At 50.5% G+C, this 23,917-nt stretch overlaps 2 long non-coding RNA genes across 2 annotated transcripts; one reads left to right on the top strand and one right to left on the bottom strand.

The window, feature by feature from the left end:
* Positions 1-7,862: 7,862 nt before the first annotated feature.
* On the bottom strand, positions 7,863-10,179 carry LOC138918747 (uncharacterized). Its single transcript, XR_011428460.1, has 2 exons — positions 10,029-10,179; positions 7,863-9,292 (listed from the first exon to the last, which is right to left on the bottom strand). It is a non-coding gene; the product is annotated as an uncharacterized lncRNA (long non-coding RNA).
* On the top strand, positions 9,267-10,690 carry LOC138918748 (uncharacterized). The gene is made up of 2 exons (XR_011428461.1): positions 9,267-9,481; positions 10,003-10,690. It is a non-coding gene; the product is annotated as an uncharacterized lncRNA (long non-coding RNA).
* Positions 10,691-23,917: the final 13,227 nt, after the last annotated feature.

Raw genomic sequence — 23,917 nt, 5'->3', positions numbered from 1 at the left:
CCCACGGTTTTACCAGTTTGGATCCTGGGCGCGGATATGACACCACTCATCAGGCCACGCTGAGGCGGTGTCCCACACAGCACAACCAGAGGCACTCACAACTAGAATCTACAACCATGTACTGGGGGGCTTTGGGGAGAAGAAAACAAAAAAAGATTGGCAGCAGTTGTTGGCTCAGGTGCCAATCTTTAAAAAAAAACAAACTTTCTCTATAACCCAGCAATTCCACTCCCGAGGATTTACCCGGCAGAAATGAGTGCTATGTCTACGACAGGACATGTATGCGTATGTTCAAAATAGCTCCAAACGGAGACAATCCAAATGTTTATCAACAATAGAATGTTTCTCAGGATGAGAAATTCATGGTATATTCACGTAACACAATCTTCACAGGACTGAAGAGGACAAACCTCATAGACACCATGTTGAGCAAAAGGAGTGAGACACAAAGGAATGATTACTGCATGACTCCATTTAGAAGAAGTTCAAAAACTACCCTATGGAGATGGAGGTCAGAGCAGTTGGGTCCGCCCTTAGATCCTGGGAGGGGATCTCTATACTCCTGGAATTCCCTGCCTCATAGGAGTGCCTTTGTTTACCTGGGGGCTGGACTGCGCCACACTGGATAGTCTAACCTTGTGATTTGTGGAGGGAGCTTTGAGCTGTGCAATGTCAGATGGACCATCCGAGGGACTGGAGGCTAAGGTCCGCCAGGAAGGGGTCAACCACGTCTACTTGAAGAAGCCCCTGTGAAGACTCTCTGGACACCGCAGCTTGGGCGAGCTTCCCTGGTTGGCAGTCCCTTGGTGCTATTGTCACACGTCACTGCTGAGAGAAGTTAGCCCTGTCCACGGTTCCATGGGGAAAGGACAACTGGAAGCTCCGTGCACGGACCTTTCCTGGGCTCTGCCCTATACAATCCTCTGGCTGATTTTAATCCATATCCTTTGGCTGTAATACACCGTAACCATGAGTATAACAACTTTCAGTAAATTCTGTGAGTCCTTCTAGTGAGTGATTGAAGCTGACAGTTGTCTTAGGGTCCCTCAAACTTGCGGGTGGTGTCAGAAGTGGGGGGGTCTTGGGGATTCCCAAACACTGCAGTTAAGGACCGGGATGGAACCCGAGACAGCCTTCTGAGGCGCTGGCGTGTTCTGTGACTCGATCTGGGGAGTGGGTTCACACGTATGTACATGTGTAAGAAGTCATTGAGTTGTACACTTAGTAGTTGTGTGCTTTGCCGTATGTGTGTTATAAAGCAATTCTTAAGTTACCAAAAAAAGTCAACAATCCGGAATGGTGTGCAGTCCCTAAAGCTAAGTGTTAGGGGCTGAACTGAGTTCCCCAGAAAGGTACGCTGAAGTCCTCATCCCCAGGACCTGTGACTGTGACCTTATTTGGAAATAGGGGTTTTTCAGACGTAATCAAGTTAGATGAGGTCATACTGGATTAGGGTGGGCCCCAGTCCAATGACTAGTGTCCTTTTAAGAAGAGGGAAATTTGGACACAGATAGCAGGAAGAACACGAGAGATAGAAGTTACGCCGCTGCAAGCCGAGAAATGCCGGCGGCTGCCAAGGCGAGGGAGGGTCCTCCCCAAAGCCTTCAGAGAGCACGTGGCCCTGGGCACCGCGGCCGTGGACTTGCAGCCTCCAGAACTCTCAGAGATTACATTTCTGTGGTTTAAGCCACCCAGACTGTGGAACTTTTGACCACAGCCCTCGGAAAGTAGTACAGATGTGTATACACGCGAAAGAGGAGCAGGAAGGGGGCTGTCCGGGAGTTAGGGACGGTCACCTCAGAGGAGCGGTCACCTCGGAGGGCGTGTGGTCGGTAGTAGTTTACCTCTATATCTGGGCTTAGAGATTCCTTAAAGAATGCTTCCTGTTCATTTATCTCAGAATTTTATTTGATGCTTTTCAAATTACAATAGCAATACATTCTTATCGTAACAAGTGAAACAATTCAATACAAATACTGGAATTTCAGATAATCAATGAGTAATTTCTAGCGTGTGTCCCACGCAGTATTTGGGACATACTTACACTAAAGATGTATTGAACATTCGTGTCAAACTCAGAATTACCTGGGTGCCGCGTCGTATCTGGCGTGCTCTTCCGCCGGATTGCCACGCCGCTTGCTCTGCTGCCTCCCGCAAGTCTGTGCTTAAGTGTCGCCTTCTCACGAAGGCCTTTCCCAGCCATTCTGTGTAAAACTGCGCCCTGCCTCCGCTTCTCCCCGAACCCCTTCTGACCAGTGGAAGCGGAAATGAGCGGGTGAGGCCACACTGGCTTCCCCCAGGGCAGCGGATGGTTTGGCTGCCCCAGGGAGCAGACAGGCAGCGAGCCCGCAAGCCCTGCCCCTGGTGGAGTGGCCAGAGCCAGTAACTTCATTCGTTTGTTCATCTGCTGTGCTTTGAGCGCTCACTATCTGCCAGCACGCTTCGTTTCCAGAGAGGTTGGGTAAACAATCCCGCAGGGCCGTGTGGCCCAGAGGAGGAGACAGACATTAACGGTTATGTAATTACAGTGGCGGTCCCTCTGTGGGGAAAACAAGCGAGAGAGCCTGGTCTGGGGGCCAGGGAAGACTTCCTGGAGGAAGGGGCACTGGAAGGCTGGGCAGGAGTTGACTGGGGGCAGAGCTCTGTGGACTGAGGGGACAGCTTTCCAAGTAGGAAGTCCAGTTAACCAAGTGCCCTGAGGTGGACGGAGCAGTGGAAGGAAGGCCGGAGTGAGGAAAGGGGGCCGAGCACAGGCAGTTACAGGGGACCGTGTGGCCCGAGCCACGCCTGGGGAGGAGTCAGGGACCAGCTCAGAGGCCTCCTAGTCGGATGAGGCCCAGCATCTTCCCAGCCCGGCTTCCCCCTCCTCAAGAATGTGGAATGCCCGTCACTCCCCAGAAGCAGCCACCACATCCCAGTCATCGTTCACTCGCTGAGATGTGGCTAAGGGACCGGTGGGTCCCACGTGCCTCGCTCACTCTCTGAGGCAGTGTGGGGCCAGGGGCAGACAGGCCGGGGGCAGGACTGGGGGAGCTGCCCTCTTTAATCAGTTTCCTCATCAGTAACATGATGAAGGATCGCACAAGAGGAGCCCAGGTTAATTCTGTTTCTAAGAGAGGCCTGTGATCTGAACGCACAGTCGTTTGACTGCTGGGAAGGAAAACTGGCTTATCTTTTCCTTAAAAAGTAGGTTTATTGTTTTTCCAAATATAAAAGTATTACTAGTTAATAGATAATTTGTAAAACACAGAAAAGTAGAGAGAAAAAAAATCTCTGTCCCTTCATCCAAAGATAGCTAGCATTCAAATGTGAGTGTATTTGCTTCCTTTCTCAGTGTATACATTGCTCCTATCCTGACAGCCATCATCCAACTGTATACTAAATATTGGGTTTGGCGGTTTTCGCTTATTTCAATAACAATCCTTTGGTCATATTGTAATAAACTTTACACAAACACAATTCACGGAATGATTCTCCTGTTTTTAGGCTTTGAGACGGTTACTGTTTTTGACATTACTAGTAATGCTGCAATTGATATTTTGGTGCAGAAAGCTTCTATTACATTTAGAATTCTTTCCTGAGGCTTGTTGACACAAATCATCTATAACCAATGTATAAATCAAAATTGAGGTGAATTTACTATAGCCAGATTTGAGGACCATATCGCCCGGGAGAGTACTTCCACAAAGGAATGGAGCACTCCAAAGAGGTGGGGGTGTACAGAATGGTCATATACAGTCAAAGAGAGTGTATCACATATGATTGAATTGTCCCTTTTACAATAGTCACGAGATTGCCCTGTCGGCACAGCGACTGATGGATACAGCAGGTCGTAGGTCTGCTGTCTCGGTGGACACAGCAGGTGGCAGATCCATGGTCTCGACCGCGGTGGTCACAGGTGAGCACAGCAATCACTTCCTAGTCTAGAGAGAGTTGCTTATCCTTAAGGAGATGCCAAGGTCGGGGAAGGTGCACCTTTATCTTAAGGGCATTTGTTCTTGTCTTTGGGACAGAGCAAATCCTTAAAACAGATACACAGTCCATGCTCAATGGCCAAGTTAGGCCCTTCTGGAAAAAACAAGGTTAGGCCAAAAAAGTTTTACACCAAATGGCTCCCTCATATACTCCACTATATCCTATTGCTTGCCATTTGTTTATCAGCCAGAGCCCTATGACTAAAATTACTAGATCAAAAGACATAACATTTCAAGGTTTCAATGCTATTGAAAAGTTACTTTCCAAAAGCATTTTGCCAGTGTACACGACCACCAGCAATATAGGCGTCCCTGTCTCGCTGGTGAGTCTCTTTGAGCTTATCTACAATATATTGGGAGAGGGTGGGAGGATGCATCTCATTGTTTTTCTAATTTGCATTTCCTTGGTCTCTGGTACAACCGTTTTCTCCATTTGGTCCAAGTTCTGAATCCACATCCACATCCTCAGCGTCTTACGGCTCAGACAGTGGGGCATTTTCCTTTGCTGGATTGAACAGCTGCTGATTGACAGGACAACCCCCCTCCCCCCACCCAACCTCCCCCACCACAGCGATTCCCAAAGGACCCTGGAAATCCCCCGCTGGGGATGTCAAGGGCCATACACAGCCGGCCACTGGTGGGAGACTGGAACGCAGTGGGGGCACGGCGGGCGCTTTCCTCTCGGTTCTCTCATGGTCTAGCAGCACATTCCCTGGAGATGACAGATTGGGGGACACTCCACGTCCCTTAGCACCCTCCTTCGGGCACTGCAGGTGAGCACTGTGGTTTTGACCTGGCTTGCAGGTGACTTTCTTGTGAACATCTCCGGGGCGGTGTGGACGGAGGGAAATGGGGTCGGGGGTGAGGGGGCGGCGGGAGGACGAGAGGCACCGGATCGGCCGAGCAAGGATTACTCGGTGTCCCCGTGAGGCTTGGCAGCGCCCATCAATGGAAGCCTGTGGTGGAGCCAGCGGCCTTGGCATGTCAGTGCTGGGTTCAAGACAGCAGAAAGAGCTTACTTCTGTATCTTTGAAGACTGTGTATACGCACAGCAAAAGGGTGAGTGGTTATTTCGGGATTTCTGGGATTGTGAGTGATCTTTGTATTCTTCTCTGTACCTTTATATTTTTCCAAATTTCTAACGTAAGCAAATACTATTTTATAATTGGACATATCCAAACTCCATAATCACTGTAAAAATACTTCAAGTGATGGGGCCTGCTGGGTGGCTCAGTGGTTAAGTGCACACGTTCCGCTTTGGTGGCCCAGGTTTCGCCAGTTTGGATCCTGGGTGCGGACATGGCACCGCTTGGCACGCCATGCTGTGGCAGCATCCCACATATAAAGTAGAGGAAGATGGGCACGGATGTTAGCTCAGGGCCAGTCTTCCTCAGCAAAAAGAGGAGGACTGGCAGCAGATGTTAGCTCAGGGCTGATCTTCCTCAAAAAAAAAAAAACTTCAAGTGGAAATTAGATTGGAAGGAAATTCTAGTTAAACATGGCAGCTGGAACAGCAGAATCTCTCTCTACTTCCAACGGGAAACATCACTAAACTAATCAAAGGATCAAAACAGGCATAAATCCAAAAGACAAAGAAATGGGGAAAGAAGATGACAACAGATGAGAGATGTCCACAAAATGTGCGAAGCGGAAAAGCACGAGACCAGAGAGACCCGGCCTCACCTGGAGAAGGCCACACCCTGCACCTGGGGGGCCTGGCCGGTGGGGCGTCCAGCGGCCAGACTCAGGAAGAGGAGGCGGCCGACCAGGGGCAGGGGTGGCTGGGACTGACGACGGAGTGGTCGTCAGTCCCTATGAAAGCAGGTTATGCCCCATAGCGCCTGACATCTGTAAGCGTTTCGTAAATATGGTTAAGAAGGGGCGAAGAGCTGAAGGAGCAGCTTCCCTGTTTGAGGCTTCTCTGGTTGCCCCATCAAGTAAGAAGGAACCAGAACTTTGCCGTGTAGGGGAGGCCACAGTGAACCCAGCATCGTGGCACTGGGGGCTGGGGGCGAAGTGCACTTGCACCCCATCCTCTGGTAATGCCTCCCCTCTGCTCAGGGCCCCGCAGGAGGAGCTGGAGGAGAAGTTTGGGAAAGAGCAAGGGGGAGGACGCAGGGGTGGGGCTTGGTGGGCTGCAGCCTCCGTGCAGCCTCAGCATGTGACCTTGCCCCTAAGTGCAGTTCCACAGGGGCCTGTCGCATCTGTGGGAGCCGCTGGCGGTACCTGGAACTGGAGACACCACTGAGGCACCCCTCCCCCCTGCCCTGCTGCAGGAACAGGGGCCTCATCTGAGCCACCCACTTCCCTCCCCTCGGTTGTGAGGAGAGGGGGACGCAGCCCTGCGCCGAGGTCTGTTTGTCCTCGTGGGTGAGTGTCACGGACGCCTGGCCCCTAACAGGCAGTCGTGCTCCCATTTGGGAGGACCCACCTTTATCAAACACCAGCTATACTGACCTTATACTGGTTGCGTCCTCTGAACAAGCCCATGAGGCAGACTGTCGCCGCCCGCGCTCGGAGGGAACGGAGGCTCCTATGGACCCGCCTCTGCACCCAGGCCTGTGTGAAGAAGTCGTCCACGCATTGCCCTCCCGATTCCAGACACCCACGGCGCTTCCTCCAGGCAGGCCCGTGGCGGGCCCCAGGGACACTCGAAGATAAATGAGCTTCTTGTCCTCCTGCCAGGAGTTTACTCATCTTGGGAGAGATTGGAGAGTAACCAAGTGGCCACAGAGCGGAGTCAGAAGAGGGTCACTGTTGTGGGGTCACAAAGGAAGGAGAGAGAAATTCAGGTAGGGGTGTAGGGGTGGCAGGAGGAGTTCAGAGAACTTACCTCCTTTCTTTCCTTTTCTTTTTGCTGAGGACGATTCGCCCTGAGTTAACATCTGTTGCCAGTGTTCCTCTTTTTGTGTAGGAGCTGCCGCCACAGCATGGCCACTGACAGACGAGTGATGTAGGTCCACGCCTAGGCACCGACTGGGGGTCACTCAAGCAGAGCACACCAGACTTAACCACTAGGCCACCGGGACTGGCCCGGAGAACTTTCTAAGGAAGGATATTGCCTCCTTCCTTTGTGCTGACTCTTGTGAGAAAGAAGGTCTCCCAGGCATTTTAGAAAGGAAGCAGCCCGGTGTCAGGGGACATGTGCTGGAATGGTCAGCTGGGACCCGCTGGTGGGCAGCCTCGAAGGCCATGTGCCAGTGAGGGTGAGGGCTCGCCTTAGGGCAGCCCCTCTGGCAGCCTGTGCAGGACAGCTTCCAGAAGGCAGAGTCTGGGTGGAGAAACCAGTGAGAGCTCGAGGGCATTGGGCAGAAACCAGGGCTGGGCCGTGGGCACCGAGGGAAAGCAGAAAGGGAAGGTCCCTCCTGAGGGGAATCAGACGGCCGGGACGGAGGGATGCCCTGCCCTCGGGCTGGGAGGGGACAGCTTGCACTGTGAACTCTTCTGTCGTGTGTGGGTTTTAAAACTCTGCCTTAGTCTCCTCTCCAAAAATCCTATTTAAAATAATAGACCGATAAGTGCATTTTTTAAATGTAGTAAATACATACAATGGAATATTATTCAGCCTTAAAATGGAAGGAAATTCCGACACATGCTACAGCGTAGGTGAAACTTGAGGACAGTGTATGCTAAAGGAAGTAAGCCAGACCCCGAAAGACAGACACTGTGTGATTCCACTTGTAGAGGTCCCTAGAGAAGTCAACTTCATAGGGACAGAAAGTAGAAGGGCATTGCCGGGGCTGGTGGCGGGGGCGGGGGGACTGGGGAGTCAGTGTTTAAAGGGGACAGAGTTCCAGCCGGGGAAGATGAGAAGTCCTGGGGATGGACGGTGGGGATGGCTGCACAACAACGTGAACGTACTTACATGTACTGAACCGTACACTTAAAAATGGTCAAAGTGGTAAATTTTATATTATATGTGTTCTGTTATTCATATTTCACCACAATAGAACAAAACAGACCAGTGAAAGATGTACAAGAATCCTGCCGTGTCATCAGTCTGAGCGACTCAGAGAGCGATGATGCCCTTAGCTGACCCGGGAGCGAGAGGAGGCCGAGCAGGTTCGCGGGGAGGACGAGGTCTGCTGGGCCGAGTGCGCCTGCTGTGCGCTGCGTGGGCGGGCTCTGCCCTCAGCATCGCCGATCGTCACCAGGCAGGCGTTCTTGTCTTAGTTTCTTTACGGGGAGCTAACTGGCCTGGGGGCCAGGAGGTAACCCAGGCCTGTCCATCACACGGTGCCCTGCTGGGATAGGATGCCAGTGTGCCATCTCTGGCGACATGGCCAGTGGGCAGGTGGCAGTGGGGAGCCTGGAGGCTGAGAGTCAGAGGAGCAGCAGTTTCCTGAGAGGAGATCCTGGCAGAGCCACGGGCATGGCCAGGCCCCAGAGAGGGTGAAAGAGCAAGAGGAGAGCTGAGGGCAAGTGCATTTATGACCCTCCCCTGCCATGCGAGCTGCTGCCAAGGACCTCCTTCTGGAGAAGTGTCCACCCCAATGTCCACAAACTGAGATCTGGGCTTGCTTAGCACCTGCCCAGAAGCTGACTGGGGGCCTCCACCAGGCACGAGTTGAGGAGCCAGCTCAAAGTGATCTTGTGCTAAATCTGGCCAACTCCACAGATCCTGTCATCACTGGGTCTGCACTTGGCAGTGAGGAGCCAGCGGGAGGAGAGGCATGGGCTGCACCCCCCTGGGGACAGCAGGAGCATCTCAGCGGAGCAAAGACGCCAGCCGAGCGCTGAGCAAGCTCAGGAAGGTGCGCGGGGGCAAGGCCTCCTCACGATCCAGCTCAGTGGGTTAGGGGCTGGGAGGCACCGTGCAATTCCCAAACCAGGTGAAAACTACACGGGTTTCAAGGAGGAGGCCACTTCCAGCTCTGAATAACAGAAGCATCCAGAAGGAAGTAACCAGAGGCTTCTGCCAATTGATCTGGAGACTGGGAAAAGGTCCCACAGTTATTAATAACCCCCTGTTCTGGGAACTGATGTCATGCACCAGACAAAGGGATTAAAAAGATGCTGTGGAAGGCAAAGTGGTTTCAGCCGGAGCTCCACTTTCTCTTCTCCAATCAGAGAGCATTTGTCTCCCTGGGAACGCTCCGGGCTGCCTGGCCTCTTGACAGACCTGGCGAGCGGGAGCTGTGTGGCTGATCGCCACACTTTTATAGCCGCTCAGTCTTCGTGGCGTCCTTTCTGCGGGCGACCCCCATTTCAGTCTGCTCTGAGATGGGGTGAAAACAGGGGTTTGTGTGGCTTCTGGGAAACAGAGCTGAGGATGGCCCCTCAGGGCCTGCGGCCTTAGCGGCACGGCTGCTGGAATCCTGGAAGACAGAAACTGTGTCAATTAAACTTTGCAAAGTCAGGGCCCTGAACATCACCTTGTCACCCGAGTGGCAGTGATGCTGGCTGCGTGGCTGCCGTTTCGCGTGTCCAGGCCCACTCAGGAAGAGGCCACGAATGACTAGATCAGAGACCTGAGAGGGCGTCAGAGAATCCATCCTTGGAAACAGGTCAGAAATGACCGTCAGTGCCCTTCATTTCCTCATTGATCTCTGAGCAACTCGTGGGGAGGGTCTGTGCCCCCGAGGGGACACAGTGCCCCCAGGATCAGCTGCTTTGTAGGTTAGCATGGAACTAATCGGGAGCTGCTGTAACAGGGAGTTATTTCAAAACACAGCTAAGCACGACTTGTAACTCCCGGCCTGGGAGGGTTCACTTCACAAGGAGACAAGAGCCCTCTCTCTGCCTCGCCCTCCCCCTCCACTGGCGGGGTCCCCGCCCCCACGGGTCAGGGGCGGCCTGTCCCTCCAGCGCGGCCTGCTCCCGGCCAGCCCTGCTCGCGTCCCCGTGTCCTCCGTGCTCGGCGCTGGGCGCGTTCGAAGGCGAATCCTCCCTCCCCGGCCCTTCCCGGCAGCCGCGCTCCGCGGGGGGAAGCGGCCGCAGGCGTCCAGCCCTCCCGGTCCCCCCCACACTCCTACGAAAGCCGCCTGACGGGGCGTTTGTGCCTTTCACCCGTGTTTTTTTCCCGCAGGAAGATTGGTTTTATGGAGACGCAACCTGAAACGGCTCCGTGAAGAAGACGGACGCGCCGAGTGTCGACACGGACGTGGAGGAGCTGGAGCGCTCCCACATTTTGCCAGGAAATGCAAAACGCCACTCTGGGGCCGGGGTGGAGGCTTCTCATAGGGTTAAGCTACACGCACCAGGTGGCCCAGCCATCCCACTGCCAAGTGTTCACTGAGGACAAATGAAAGCCCGGTCACACACAGACTCGTGCTCGTCTTTCACAGACGCTTTATCCGTAACAGACACGCACCACAAACAACTCGTGTCATCAAGTGCTGAACAAATTGTAGCAACCCCTACACTGGAAACCAGTTCCCCACTAAAAAGAGTGAACTCCGATCCGCCACAGCAGACGCATCTCAAAAGCGTTCCACACAGGAGAGAATCTGGGTACAGAAGACTACATTCCGGATGATTCCATTCACGCAAAAGTACAGAAAATGTGGAACTGTGGTTTCGGAAAGCTGGTTGGCGGTGGCCAGGGCCCGGGGTGGCGGACGGGGACTGACTGCAAAGGGCCGGAGAGAACTTTTTCAGGTGATGGTCGTTTTACAACTGTATATATTTGTCGAAACTCTTTGAATTTTTTATTTAAAATTGGTAAATTTTGGTGTATGTAAATTATACCTGAATAAAGCTGATTTTAAAAATAAGGGCATATAATAATGAAAAGCAAAAACCCCACAGTCTGCAAAAAAATTAACAAAGTGCGAGAGGATTGCCCAGTGTGGAGAGTTAACTCCAGCAGGTCTGCCGGGAGTCAGCTCCATCCGGGGAGGGGCTGTGCTGGGCGCGGTGTGGACAAGGTGGCCCGGTGGGTCATTCCTCCAGGTGGTGGTTCTCAAGCACTGGGGGCCTCGGGACAGCCTGGGGACCTTGGCGAAAACACGGTGGCCGAGGCCCCCGCTGCAGTGAGCCGGGCTCTGGGTGTTCTCTCTCAGCTCTGGCCGGGCTGGGCGTCACCTGTTTCATCCAGCTCCCCTGCAGCCTCCTCCTCGGAGCTCTGCACACTTTCTTTCCGCTCCTGGAACACTTGAGCACCTGTCTGCTCCCGGGATCGGGTTAAGTCCACTTGTTATGTGCCTAAGGGTCACTGTACTTGCCTTCGTGACACACACAACTTGTGTAGTTACTTCTTTAGTGTCTGTCTCCTCCACTGGACAGTAAACTCTGTGAGGGCGGGGCTGGCCCCGTGGCCGAGTAGTTAAGTTTGAGCGCTCTGCTGCAGGCAGTCCAGTGTTTCGTTGGTTCGAATCCTGGGTGCAGACATGGCACTGCTCATCAAACTACGTTGAGGCAGCGTCCCACATGCCACAACTAGAAGGACCCACAACGAAGAATATACAACTATGTACCGGGGGGCTTTGGGGAGAAAAAGGAAAAAATAAAATCTTTAAAAAAAAGAAAAAAAACTCTGTGAGGGCCGAGACCAGGTCGCCAACGCTTGGAACGGTGCCTGACACACTGTTAATATACCTCTTCTTTGACCAGGTCCCGAGGAGACGCCCAGCGGGTTCAGGGAGGTTGAGGTCTAGACTGTGGCAGTGGGTGGAGCCAAGTCAGCCCCTCCTTTCAAACCCAGAGCAGCCGCCCGGTTAGATTAGTCTTCTTGATGACAAGGCAGGTGGGTAACGGGTAAACTAAGCTTGAAACAAAGCCGGGCTTCGGGTTTGTCCTCCAGAGGCGAAGCTTCTCTCCACGTGCTTTGACTTGGGTCCCTGGGAGTCGCCTCCCTCAGCTACGACCTTTAGAGAAGACCATGAGTGCTGAGTCCTGAGCGCTGTTCCTGAGCCTGTGGCTGTCTGTGAGGACGAGGGGCGGAAGTGAAAACGACAGTGGACAGCTCTAAACCCGCACTAGTATGGCTAGAATGAAACCGACTGACCTTACCAAGTATGGGTAAGGATGTGGAGCCACTGCGACTCTCCTACGTGGCTGGTGGAAATGCAAACTGCTCTGGAAACAGTTCGGCAGACTCCCATAAAGTTAAAATACACTCATCCTATAACCCAGAGACCCCAGTCCTAGGTGTTTACCCAGGAGAAGTGAAAACATGTGCTCATTCAGAGCTCTGCGCATGAATGTTTCCAGCAGCTTTATCCATGGTATGAAACTGGAAACACTCCGGAAGCCCTTCAGCGGATGCCTGGACAACTGCGCTCCATCCGCCCAGGAGGACGCTGCCCGGTGATAGAAAGGACAAACTCTTAGCACATGCATGACCTTGAACGCATCGTGTTCTGTAAAAGAAACAAAACTGAGGACATGCCTCACGAGTCCATTCACTTGACATTATAGTACAGACAGACTATGGGGTCGGAAATGAGGGCAGAGGCTGCTGGGAGCCAGGGGTTGGGGGAGGAGATCGACGGCAAATGGGAACGAGGGAACTTTCGAGGTGATGGAAATATATATCTCGAGTGTGGTGCTGGTTGCACAAGTGTATGCATTTGTCAAAACTCATTCAACTGTCCGCTTAAATTTTTAAAGATGAAATAAATAAAATTGTATTGTATGTAAATTACATCTCAATAGAGCTGACTTTTAAAAATGAGGGACAAAGACAGTAAGTGCTTTTGGAACACTGAGCAGGGGAGAATCAATTTACAGTTTGGTTCCTTGCTTAAATGTTGCCTTTCCTTCATGGACGTGGCTGGAGGTGGCAGAAGGTGGACAGAACCTCGGGGTTTGGTCCGACACACTCAGAGAATGCTCTCTTGCCTACGTACAGGCCCTGTGACCTTAAACAGGTTGCTTAACAGGTCTGAGCCTGAGTTCGCTCGCCTGTACGATACTTTTGCATTAAACAAATAATAAAATAAGACTCATATTCACATGTATATGTTTTATTGGTCCGTATATAAATATGCTAAAATCTCCTCTCTGTACCTGGTATGTAGTTTAAGTAACAACCTCGCCAGCAAGAAGTGCCTAAAGAAAGTGACAGGAGAGTCTGTTTTGTTTCTGGGGAACACGTGGGAAGCTTCAGAGCACTGGAGAGAAGAACAAATTTCTAATCGTCTCTGAAATCATGGTTTTTGGAAGGAAAAACAAATAAAAACTTTGCCCACGTTATCTCCTCAGAGGACCTGCCCACGAATGAATGTGAGGTGGTTATAACCTCAGAGAAAGTCCTGGCTTCCTGCACATGTAGCATCTGGGGGGACAACAAACAGCAACCCCACACCCTCTGCACAGGTGACTTTTATGACCTCCCCCCTCACCCCCGGCTGTTAAAATGAAGGGTCAACATCCGGGCTGTCGCTGTCGGCGGGAACTTCTTTCCTGACACATACCTGCTCAGTGATCTGTTGGCCATCTTTTCCATCCAGCAGGCAGCTGTGGGTAATGTTTAACCAGAGAAAGAGAGGCTAAATTATGCACATGTTTACAATGTAAATGTGGGCGGGGGCTCCCCCGTTGGCCACCCCGGGGGCGGCAGGAGTATGGAAGGGCCTCCTTGCATTCTGCTGGCAAAGAGGTGTCGCCCTCCCCCGGCTCCTGAGAGCCCTTTCTGTCCGCCTGCGGACACTTTTGGAAGCACTGTTTGAAGGCAGCAATGCTGCTGGAGAAGGACGCGCAGCCTGGGGCCTCCGTCTCCTGTCCCAGGACGGGAGGATGCCCTGCAGCCCCCGCAGCCCAGCGCTGTGGCCGCCGAGCCTGGTGGGACCCGCGCCTGCCGCCCGCTCCCCTCCCAGCGCGGCTCTCGGGCTCCCCTCTGACACTGCATTCCCAGCGCTGTGTGTTAGCTAAGACTTTTCTCTTTTAAGCCTGCAGTTGTTTCAAGTCTGCCAGTTTTAAAACATCTGTCACTTGTATTAGCACATTCTTAGTTGTCTGTGCCAGAAACCTGATTCAAAGTGGCTTAAGGGGGGAAAAAGGAGATTGTTGGCACACCTTCCTGAAAGTCCAGGCGAAGTGGGGCGTGGCTGGTGCAAGGGCTCAAACAGGAGCGTCAGGAGTCCGCGTCCTTCCAGCTATCTGCTCAGCTGTCCCGCGGGCTGGCTTTGTTCTCGGGCTGGAGCTGCCGTGGTGCCAAAGGGCCGCCCGTGCTCGGGGCTGTGCGCCGGGTCTGGACCCGTGAGGAAGAGAGACGACTCCCGCTGTTTCACCAGGAGGCCTCGGAGGAGCTCACATTCGGCTCCGTGCTGTGCCTGTGGCCTGGGTCCTGCGGCATCTGCAAGACCTCTGGCTGGGGTCACCCCATTCAGATCACAGGGGCTCTTGGGGAGGGGTGGGAAACTCAAGGCGAATTGGCGGGCAGATGCACAAGGGAAGGAGGCTGGGCCGGCAAAACCCACGCGTGTCTGCCGCAGTCCTTTTCTGGGTACTAATCTCCCAGCACGTGGGCCTCAGTGTTCTGGGTCTTAGGTCTTCCCTAAGCTCACAGCGGCATCAGAGAACTTCCTCCTTTACTTTACTCCTTTCCAATCAGCTGATCTGATGGGGCATTTCTCCCACTTACACTGTCGTTAGTCACCATGTGACCTCTTCACTCGCTGGGCATTTCCTGGGTACATATTCTGTGCTGCTGATGGCTGAGTGTGGACGAGGGGGTGAGAGTGGGCACAGAGTTGAACAGGCCCCAGTCCTGAGGAGACAGACAAGAAAGTAGGCAGTGCAGCAGGGCGTCCCCTGGCTCCTCGCAGCTCATGCTCATTTTTCTGTTTCCAGTATTTGTGCCTCAAAACAGCTCTCTAGATGTCAGCCACTGATCTGTGACTGGGGAGGCCTGGGTGGCCGAGGGGTGTGGGCCTGGGAGGCAGGCTCCACTCTGCACCAGAGAGGGGGCACAGGGTGCTCAGGTCAGCGTGGTCTCACCAGCGCAGGCTGGGCTGGAGAGAGGGCTTCTTCTCCAGCGAGGATTTGCGGTGGACTCAGATGGAGAACTCTAGAAGTTAGGGCAAGAAAGACCTCAGAGACCGGCTAATTCAGTGCCTTCTTCCCCTGATGGGAACACTCAGGCTCCGAGAGGGGAAGGGGCTGGACCATGGCAGGCAGCAAGTTCCTGCAGAGCCAGAAGAGGGCCCAGATCCCGAGTCCCTCCCCAGGCCTCCCGCCTCCACCACCGCTGAGGCCCAGGATGTACGTGATACATGTCAATTTCATGTCCTGGGAGGGGACAAATTAACCAAGTGAGAAAAGAAATGAATGGCAATGCCTTTGGTTTACAGAGTACCGTTTCCAAAAAAGGAAAACGAGTTACTGAGAAATACTTCCATTGTGTAAATAGAGGAAATAAGAAAATAATAAGTAGCTAATATTGATTGGAAAAAATGGTGTGCTGGGAGCTAAGATAAGAGGTAGAGATAAGCAGAGAGCCGTGGGCACACAGAAGGGACACCTACAGCCATGCAGGTGCCCAGCAGGGACAGTCTGCACATGGCTGGTATCAGAGTTGTTTGAATCTGAGACACCTGTGGACTGTAGGACACTCCGTTATTTTATGCACCGTTGAGAAAGAAAACACTCTGCCCATTAAACTCCAATACACCATCGATGACTGTCTGTGGTCAGAGTCACGGCACAGAGAGAGAACTCACCAAGGGAGAATAAGAACAAAGGCCAAGGACAGATCCAGGACGCATGGTTAAGAGCAGGCCAAGGACCCCAATAGGAGGAATCATTTATGTTACAAAAACTTGGATGCTGAGCATCACAGGAGAAGTTTGAGGCAGGCTCCCTAAAAATCAGCAAGATTGCAATCTTCTATGAGCCTGAGCCCTTGTTGCCTTGTCTCCTCCAATGGGATCCTCCTTCTTAACCTGTCCGTGAATTTCTCAAATATATAATTATTGATTAGAGAAATGATGCTTTTCAGATCAATCAGCAGCACTAAAATAATTGGGGGAAAAAAAAGAACATCCCCTAGGACAGTGTCAGATTTTTCTAAAGCAGAGCCAAAGATGAAGAAAGAAACTGATTTGTAACTTCCAGAAGTTTTGGTGCTGAAGACATCCTGCTCTAAAAAGAAAGAAAACTGTAATGGGGAGAAAGATGTGGGAGCTCAGCTAAACTGGGCTTGAAGCCTGACTCAGTCTAAAGCCAGAGTCTCTAAGCAGAGTTGATGTCCCGAGGAACCAGGAGCTTCGGGGGCAGGGAGGGCTCATGCTCCCATCCTCGCGCTAGTGTACGGAGGCATCAGGCTACCTCTGACGAGGGGACCGCGTTAGCCTGATTTCACTCTTCCTTCTTTACTTAGTTGTTTTATTCAAAATTTGATAACTTGTATAAACCGAAAGGATAATTCAGAATTTCAGGGCTGGAAACAAGCTAGGCATCCTTTGCAAGGTCCTTGCCACATTGCTAAGTTCAGTGGCCCATCCTTGGCTTCGTCTCACTGCATCTCCCTTGACCCTTCCAGCAGCAGGGGACCCAGGTGATCACTGTCTCCCCTTGATAAGACTCTGTTCGCTTGACTCCGGGACCCTCCACCCTGGCTTTCCTCCCACCGATGTCTCCTTCTTCTGCTGGTTCCTGCTCATTGCCCTGACCTCTACACACAGAATGCTCCAGGGCCCTCGCTCCTTTGCCATCTCAGTTAGTCTCATGGCTGTCACCCGAATGTGTGCCTCCAGCTCAGAACTCTCTGCTGGACTTCAGCCTTGTATGTCCAGCCGCACACTTGACCTCCACCTGGATGTCAAATGGGCACCTCCAACTCGCCATGTCTAAACCGTAACCCCTGACCTCCACCTTCCTTCAGACACCTGCCCACAGTCTTCCTCATCTCCCTAATGCAGCTCTGTTCTTCCAGTTGCTCAGGTCAAAATTCTTGGGGTCAAACTTGACGTCTCTTTTTTCTGTCACGTCCATATCAAAATCACCAGCAAATCTTGTTGGCCACCTTCAGAATAATCCAAAATGCCAGCACTTCTCATCTCCTTTGTTCTTGTCACCCTGGGCCAACCCACCATGAACGCCCACCGGCTTACTGCAACAGCACCAACTTCCTGCTGTGTCTGCACAGTCTGTTCCAGGGCGGTAATGAGCCTTTTAGGGGTAAGTCCCCCAATGCTCCCACCTCACTCACAGTCCAAGCCCACAGTTAACAACGGCCTCCGTGGTGCTGCCCCGTCTGGCATCTCTTGACTTTCCTCCCTCTTTGCTGAAGACCTCATCGCCTGCCACTTCTCCCCTTCCCAACTCTACTCCAGCTACATTGATCTCCTCGCTGTTTCTGGAGTAACCAAGCCTACTGCTACCTCTGGGCCTTTGCACCTACTGTTTCCTCTGCCTAGAAAGCTTTTCCTCCAAGATCTCTACACGACTCACCCCTCCTTAAGGGATCTCTGCTCAGATGTCACCTTCAAGGTGAGGCCTTCCTGACCACGCACTTAACATGGGAGCCCTGCTTCCACCCCTAGGAGTCCCTACCCCGTTTTCTTGTTTTATTTTTCTTCACAGAACTTACCACTCTCCGCCGTACTGAATATTTCCTTTCCTTCTTTGGTAATTGCTTGTCTCGCTACACTAGAAGGTGAGCTGTATGAGGGCAGGGACTTCTACCGGTGTTGCTCACTGCTCATCCCCAGCGCCTGACCCAGGGCAGGCACCCACAAGTACGTTTTGCATGGATTAATCCCTGGGCTTTGTCTCAGTCCCCGGGATATAACTCTGAACAAGACAAGGCTCCTGCCCTTTAAAATGTGGGGGTGTGGGGTGGGGACACAGTACCTCAGAAGGTGAGTAGACAGATAATGGGGGGAACCAACGGGGTCTCTTTATTCCAGTGATGGGCAGCGAGTGCTTTCTGAGGGGGCGGCTTCCCCGGCTGAGGAGCTGGGCGAAGAGGCCACAGGGCTTCGGGAGGGCATGACGCGGCAGGGCTGGAGCAGAGCAAGCCACGTGTGCACACAGACTGGCTTTTCACCCCATGCCTCGTGGAGCCATTTGAACTTTTTACCTTTTGCATCTACTACTTATTCATGCAATACATTAAATTTAAAAAAGGAAAGTCACCAGAAAATTATAAATTATGAGCAAATGAGTAACTTACGCCATTGTGTGGCTGGTTCTATGCTAACGTCAAATCAGATAACCGGCTAAGCACAAATTTGCAAGGGAGGAAACAGTTACACAATTTGCATTTACTAAACTACTTGTTTGCATTTTTATTATGCCAGGCATGCCTCAGCAGGGATTTTTTTAAAAAAGCGAATTAGAAAAAAGTCATATTTATCTTCCAGCTAGGAGTTAAAGCAGAAATAGAGGAAAAATAGACATTCCTTCAGAAGAGAAAAATCGCCTGTGATTGCCCTGTATCACTGCCAAAGTGCATCTGAATAGTTTCTTTTTCGTTTTTTTTTTTTTTTGAGGAAGATTAGCCCTGAGCTAACTACTGCCAATCCTCCTCTTTTTTTTCCTGAGGAAGACTGGCCCTGAGCTAACACCCATGCCCATCTTCCTCTACTTTATATGTGGGACGCCTACCACAGCATGGCGTGCCAAGCAGTGCCATGTCTGCACCCAGGATCCGAACCCTCGAAACCCGGGCCACTGAGAAGCGGAATGTGCGCACTTAACCGCTGTGCCACCGGGCCAGCCCCTGAATAATTTCTTTTTTGGACAGATAATTAGGGTCCTTTCCTTGGTTCCTCTTGCAAAAGTCCTGCTTTGACCCAAACTGAGGCTACAGCACTTCCCTTTGGAACCATCAGGTCACAGAACCTGTGAGTGACGCTGCCGGAGGACAACAGTATTGCTCATGGCACATTTGCTACGGAAACTCTGGCAAGTGTCAAATGTCTGACTTTCTTTTCCTGGCCATCTTGGAGTTGACAGCATTTATTTATAACGGGAGAGATTCTAAAATTGGCCACTTACCAGCACAGAACAGTAACTTCCGTAATACCACTGCAAGTTCATTTCCTTCTTTCTGTTAGTACAAATAGAAGTGAGCAGACCACTGAGGTGCATGGTAAGCAACATAATTATAAAGCAGATGGGTTCCCGGAACAGGAGAAGTTTGTAGATGGGTATGTGAAACGTTCCCTAATTGGATCAATGGGACATTAACTCCTGACCCGAGTTAAGCCCTAACTTCCCCAACAGTTATGTTTTTTGTTTTTGTTTGTTTTTGAGAGGAAAAAGGCCAGAAATATATCACCTAGATATAACTTGAAAAAGAATTCCAAATGTTAAGATTTACTAACTGAAGTAGAAAAATGCCCCAAATTCTAAGTCCAGTGTTCTCTTGGTGCTTATAATTCAGGCCTCATGAGTGAAAAATAAAACCTAAATGAGCACAAAGAATGGAAAATAGGAAATACTCTGAACACCAGGGCTAAAGATTGGGTTTAGAGGGATTAAGGTAGGAAAGCAAAGCTCTCGTGCATGACATTTTCTTTTTAAATAGAGCCACCAAATTCTAATATAGACTGGGGAACACCAAATTACAAAACGATTTGCTCATAATTGTTGCCCAATTAACCTAAGTTATATTTATTCACAACTACATGCAATTCCATAAGCCAAAGACGTTCATGGTTCATGTCATTGGGACGTTGCCTTGCTGGTGATCTGAAATCCTTTGGCAAAGATAGTTTTCAAGAATCACCAGGGCCGGCCCGGTGGCCGAGTGGTTAAGTTCACACGTTCCGCTGTAGCAGCCCGGGGTTTTGCTGGTTCAGATCCGGGGCGCGGACATGGCACCACTCATCAGGACACATTGAGGTGGCGTCCCAAATGCCACAACTAGAAGGACCCACGACTAAAATATACAACTATGTACTGGGGGGATTCGGGGAGAAAAAGCAGAAAAAAAAAGAAGATTGGCAACAGTTGTTAGCTCAGGTGCCAATCTTTAAAAAAAAAAGAATAACCAATTACCCAGAGGAGGTTAGTAAGCACTCCATTGCTTGAGTCATTTCATGGTGGCAATTCCCGCCCTCCAGTTGTCTAGAAATTGGTGCTGTGTGCGCATAAAATGATGCTTCTCTGGGAGGTCTTTTTAAAAAAATACGTTAACATTAGGGTATAAATCTTTAATAATTCTGCATTTTTGCCAATTTCTAAGTGAGAGGAGTTGACTGTATATTTTAGTGTCTGGAATCTATTGCCACCTAGTGTCCTGCTGCTTTCACTTGTCGGGTTCAGTACCGTCCGTGGTTTCAGGCATGCGCTGGGGGTCTTGGAGCGTCTCCCCCGCTGATAAGGGGGGACTGCTGCGTCTCACAGCTGAGCGCCTAAGGACGAAACCCTTACTTGCCTCCTTCTCCCATGCCTGCCCCAGTGCCCCATTTCTGCCTCCAATTCAAAGAGCCACCAGGTCTTGTCCGTGCAAGGCTTTTGCATCTTCCCTTTTTTCCACGGCTGCCAAAAATCCAGCCCTCATGCTCCTCCTGTTGGAAGGAAACTTGGAAGGCTGGAGTCAGCTTAGCTGGCTCACCATACACCTTCTTTGCCCAGGTCGTTTAAGCTCTCTGGACTTCAGTCTCCTCATCTTTCAGACAGGAAGGGCAGTATCTACTTCATAGGGTTGTTTTGACTAAATGAGTGAATATATTTAAAGTGCTTCAACAATATCCGACACTTGCACATATGCAATAAATGTTCATTATTATCACATATCTTAAATCATGCCCGAGTCCTTAATGGGAATATAGGGGTTGAAAATAGTCTATAGTACCTTCCATTTTGGTCAGAAGGTTGAAGTTGGGTTCCCTATAACAATTTGGGCTGTTTTGAGAGGTCTATTCTGCATAGAAAGTTCTTTGAAAATATTTTCATGAAGTCTGTTCCCTGCCTTTTCATTCTCTTAATGTCTTAACCAAGAGCAAGTTCCCTTTTTTTTTTTGAGGAAGACTGGTCCTGAGCTAACATCCATGCCCATCTTCCTCTACTTAATATGTGGGACGCCTGACACAGCATGGCGTGCCAAGCGGTGCCATGTCCACACCCAGGATCCGAACCAGTGAACCCCGGGGCCGCTGAAGCAGAACCTGGGCACTTAACCCCTGCACCACCGGGCCAGCCCTGCAGGTCTACATTTTGATTAAGTACAATTGATCAACTTTTCTTTTATGGATCGTGGTTTTGACATCATGTCTAGGAACTCTCTGCCTAACACCAGGTCGTGAAGATTTTTCTTCTACAAGTTTTTTGTTCTATGTTCTACATTTAGGTCTATGACACCTTTTGAGTTAATTTTTGTAGCAGATGTGAAGTCAGTATTTCTAATCATCAAAGTCATTTGCAAATGTTTATTTTTAATGGTGATTTCTAATAAGATTTTATGTGTTTCATCTTTTCAAACGTCTTTTCATACAGATGGGAACTCTCACGTACTGGTATCGATTCCCAAACATGCGATTTTAACTGAGTATATGCCTTCCTGGGCAGGCACTGGTAGAACTGTGTTAGCTTCTTGCCTTGGTGTTTGCTTTCAGCATGTTGTTCGTTACACTGCAGTTAGTCACCTTCAGTTTAAGGACAGGTGGGAGCTTTGCAATCCCACAGTGAAATGGGTTTTGGAATATGGAAATTTCCTTTGCACTTCTATCGAGGTCTGAAAAACACTGCTGGGACTGGAGTTTGAGGCTGGAAAATATATGTGCTGTGAATCTGTGTGGTTAACTTTGTTTTAACATTGACAGCACAGCAAGTATATAAGGCAGCGTGACACTTCTTGTATCAGGCGTTAGTTGTCATCAGAGTGACTTTAGCAACATATGTCTCAAACAGAAGTGGTGCTTTGACTTGTAATTCTAAACTGAATTCACTGACTGAAATTCATTAAGAAACTTCAAGTCTGCAGCAAAAGCTAATTTCTAAAGCCACTCAGTGTTCAATAATGGCTGAGAGACGTTCTTCCCACCCAGAAATTTCTACCCTTGGCCCTGAACTCACAATTCTCAGTAGAACTTCACCCCCACTAAGCCATCCAGCTGTGGTGTGGAAGGACAAGTCAGAATTCTTAGTTTCTACTTCTGTCGAAAATTCATGGAACTCATGACAGCTCAGCCCTGAGAACAAATGAAGTGCGCCAGTGTCACTGTTGGTTCAGTAACACACGATACATTCACTTATTTTCTGACAAGTACCTGTTGGTGAATAACTCAATGAACAGGCTTTAAACACCTTGTATTTTCAAACTGTACATTTGTTTAACTAAAGCTTTTTCTGTCCCCCACATATTTTTACCACCATCGGTTGTGGCACATCTTGGAAGATTCCACCTCAGGTTGTGCTGAATTTTTTCTCAATTTAAAAATATTTTTGCTTATAGTTGCTCCACACAGACTATTCATGGAGGCTAACTCTTCAGTCATTTCTAGGGTGACAAACCATCCCCATTAGCCTGGGACTGAGGAGGTGCCCAGAACATGGGACTTCCAGTGTTAAAACCAGAGAGGTCCTGGGCACACTGGAACGAGACGGTCACGTTAGCACTTCAAACTTGGCTTTGACTTCTGGAAAAAATTCGAAATCATTTGCCTTGTTTTTAAATTGACTGTTGACGTTGCGTCCTTCGGTCTTCAAGGAGCTGTTCTCACTGAAGAGCTAGCAAGCCTTAAAAAGTTCACTTTACCTGGACACATTTCTTCAGCGGCTGCAATCAAACAGTTTAATTACCTCGTCATTAGTAAACGGCTTTCCTTACTCAGCGAACAAATAAGCCACTTGGAAACCTTAGTTACGTCCTCATTCTCATTTTTTTGGTCAAGCAACCGTGTGCTGAGGTATTCCATCTAAGATATCCTGACTGCCGGGCTGTGGCTTTCCCGTGAGTTGGGAATGCTGGAATGAGCGCTTAGTCTGGGAACAGCAACATGGACCGTGTTCTGTGAGCACAGGTGGAGGGTCGCTGCAAGACACGATGCTGTCCCATCTGACTGTGCAGCCCGCACTCCACTGTGAGCCTCAGTGTGACAATCGAAGTCTGCTTCCTGTTCTTGTTTTGACGTGACGAGTACGTAACGGTAATAAAAACATAGAATTCATGTACCACGATACTTGTGGCCAAGCATGTCAAGCCCAAACCGCGTCACTGCCGTCTGTAGGGCAGCGGCAGCAGCACTGAGACAAGAGGACATGCGGGCTCTATCACAGCTGAACAAACGCAGCCACAGACAGTGCGCACACAAACGTGTCTGTATCCCAACGCACCTTTTCTTATGGCCGCTAAAATCTGCAATGCATATAATTTCCATGTGCCATCAAATTTACTTTTTGATTTTTCAACCACTGAAACATGTAAAACAAAACCCGGCAGCCAGTGGGACTTGCACTGGATAGCTGGCCACCCTGTGGTCCAGAGGACGAGCCGCGGTGTCGTTGGGTTCGGGCGGAGTGCCTGTTTCTGCCCACAGGCAGCGTGAACGATTCCACGTGTAACACCCCTGGGCTGAGGATGGCAGCCGTCGGCGTCACGGTCCCTGGGCGGAGGGGAGCTGCCTTCCGTTCCCTGACTCAGGTCAGTCGGAACAAGAGACGGCCTTTGCTGCGTTCCAGGGACTCTCGCACCATCGCATCTCACACCACCAGCCAGCCAGGGTGACAGTCTCTGGCCACTGCATTCCACGTAACACCAGCAACAGAAAGCCTCACTCTGCACTCTGTCAAAAGCGTATTCGTTTGCTACCCCAGCTTATGGCAAACACGCAGCTGGTGAAATGTCTGGCTCCAACTGAACCTTCTGAGGATTAACTACTTTTTTCCTTTACAGCTTTTGTTCTAATTATAAGTCATAGCAACACATACTATGCTTCCATATTACTATTTTGATGTTTACCTCCCATTAAAAAATGCGTTTTTATGTAGTTGTGGTCATACTGTTTGTACAATTTTGAATTGTACCCTTTTACACCTCGTTTGCTATTACTGCAAATGTTTCGTATTTTATCAGCTGAGGGGCCTTCCACTCGATTCCAGCCTTA

This window comes from Equus caballus, chromosome 18 (assembly GCF_041296265.1).
Source record: "Equus caballus isolate H_3958 breed thoroughbred chromosome 18, TB-T2T, whole genome shotgun sequence".
In the NCBI taxonomy this organism is placed as follows: Eukaryota; Metazoa; Chordata; class Mammalia; order Perissodactyla; family Equidae; genus Equus; species Equus caballus.
The sequence above is the reverse complement of the archived record's forward strand: the minus strand, read 5'-3'. Positions and strand labels throughout refer to the sequence as shown.